This window comes from Phoenix dactylifera, chromosome 2 (genome assembly GCF_051530095.1).
Source record: "Phoenix dactylifera cultivar Ajwa chromosome 2, Ajwa_hap1_PhDact_Kaust_v1.1, whole genome shotgun sequence".
Lineage (NCBI taxonomy): Eukaryota > Viridiplantae > Streptophyta > Magnoliopsida > Arecales > Arecaceae > Phoenix > Phoenix dactylifera.
This window is the reverse complement of record NC_143191.1, coordinates 5,749,238-5,751,814: the sequence shown is the minus strand read 5'-3', so window position 1 is coordinate 5,751,814 and position 2,577 is coordinate 5,749,238.

Sequence of the window (2,577 nt, the reverse complement as noted above, 5' to 3'; positions counted from 1 at the left end):
TGTCTTCTCCCGTTTCAATTGAGTACGTATTCTGCAGGATAGGGATTGCCATCATATTTATGGGAAGTGTGGAGATTGTTTATATAACCGAGGGTGACATCAGTTGCTGAATCAATACATGCATGGACTTTTGCTCAGATGTGCGTCGTTACCATAGCTTCTAATAAGGGTTTACTTCAAACCCACAAAGGTAGGGGTTTCCGCTTTGCAGTGGGCGTGAATGACGTACCCCCGAGCAGGTAGCGAAATTGAAATGGCTTGGGCTTCAGAATCAGAACTCTTGATTGATTTGAGCCTTTATTGAACATAGCAATTGGGTCCAGTAGTAGCCTTCCTCCATCTAAATGAACATGGATGGGACAAACAAAACTTATATCAAGCAACAGCTTCAGATGCCTAAATGAACAACATGGTCAGGACAAACTGATACTTATCAGAGACTCATTTAGTTCCACTGGTTCTATTCTTTCAGCATGCAAGCTGCAAAACATTTGATTCGATCTTATGAGACTGATAAAATAAGTCTCTGAATATGTAAACTGGCGTTCCACAACGTCATCAAACAGGTTGCTTGCTACTGCCAGTATTAGAAGACTCACTATCTCGCCTTCTGTGACTATAGCCTGTCTCAGTGGGCTCTTGGCACCAGTTTTATCTTCTGAATTCCGGGGTTGAAACTTGAACTGGGGCCGCAGTTGGTATAGGCGTGTGACTGGAGCCTGGAACTCTGGAAGCTCCTCGAGACCTTTAAAATTAGATGGATTTGTATCTGCTCAAAGTAGCTTTAGGCTGTATATTTGATATTCCGGAATAATGTTAGTCCGGATTTTTTATGGTTGCAGACCCTCCTATTATTTACCTGTCGTCTTAAAAGTGACAGGAATCATTTTTGTCGTTTTTTATTGAATATATTTTTTCCGTTAACAGTTCAAAAAAATATTTCATTTCATAGACAATGGCTTAAGTAAATAGTGTTGTTATTTGTTTTAATCGTTGTTCATTAAATTTCATTACAATGACCAACGATATTTGCTTTGTTGCGGAGAAGAGGGGGGAGAAAAATCCCATATTGGTTTAGTAGGCAAATAATAGCTGTCACGTCATGGCTATCAATTAGAGGGAGGATATTCCGGCTATGGAGGCCTGACAGGGTGGATTAATATGACTAATTCTTCCCTTCGAGGTGGAAATAGAAAAAAAAAAAAAAGAGAGGGGATTGCAAAAACTGCGAGTAGCGCTGCTACTAAGGTTTCAAGAATAAATAAATAAATTTTTTAAATATTAAATTTTATATAAATATTTTTTTAAATTAATATTTGCATGTATATCATCATGTTTTGCTATTCTATTTTTTTATTTTTTTATCCTTATTTTTACATATATATATATATATATATATATGTCCATGCCATCTAATATTGTTAAAAAAATAACAGTTTCAAATTAAAATAATTAAAATATTTTTAATGGATAGATGTATAAAAAAATATATTTATAAGACGATTGCGATGAAAGAAAAAAAAATAATTTTAAAATTTTATTTTATTTTTAATTAAAATAAATATGGCTTTTATTAACGGAAGAAGTGTTATATTATATTAGGGATATTAGTAAAAAAATAGTATTTTTATGAGGATGTATAACTAAATATAAATTTAAGAGGGTCTCCATATAAATTTGGATTTTTAGAAAGTGTTTATATTTAAAAATTAAATAATAATAATAATAATAATAATAATAGTAGTAGTAGTAATAATAGGATGGTGGCAGCGTTGACTGGGCTGCTGCGAGGAAGTCTGTGTGCTGTTTCACCGTATCTACGTACGCCAGCCAGTGAGCTTAGCAATGAAGTCATGGAACCAAAAAAAAAAAAAATGAAGTCATGGAACCGTCTTGGGGTCATTTTGTGGAGAATGCGTCCTTCCAGTGGGTCTAAAAGTGATGGAGAGAATGACCTCCGTTCCGATGTGGAGCCCTCGTCTGCATCGAGAATTATGGGCCATATATGTTTGCCGAAGTCATCACCTTATTGGCCGGATAACTTGAGGGAGTTCGTGCCGTTTACCAACCCTTCTTCGACGGAGTTTCTCTGACGTGTGCAGTTTATTTTTCATAGCAGAAAACATAAAAGATGTCCTCCTCATCTTCCAATGGGCACCTGTTTATTTTTCATAGCAGTTTATTTTTCATAGCACTGGCATTAGGACAATTGGAGCAGTTGCATGGTGCATGTATGTGTCTTGTCACCTATGGGAATAATAACACAGTTTAAGGATATGTTTAAGAGTTATTTTGTTGATCCACATTAGCCTTTCTGAGCTTTTTTTTTAATAAAGGTACTAATTCATGTTTAACAATGTTTTTTTATTAGTAAGTCGGATAAATTAAATAATATGAGTATAAATACATCGATAGGAATAAGAAAACAAGATATTTAAAAATTAAGAAGAAAAATATGTAGAAAAATCCCAAAGTACAATCCTACTATGATCGGTTGCATAACTTATTATCTAGTCTGCAACATTATTAGTTTTTCTATAAATATTTGAGACCTGAGAAGCTAATAGTGCTTGTTTA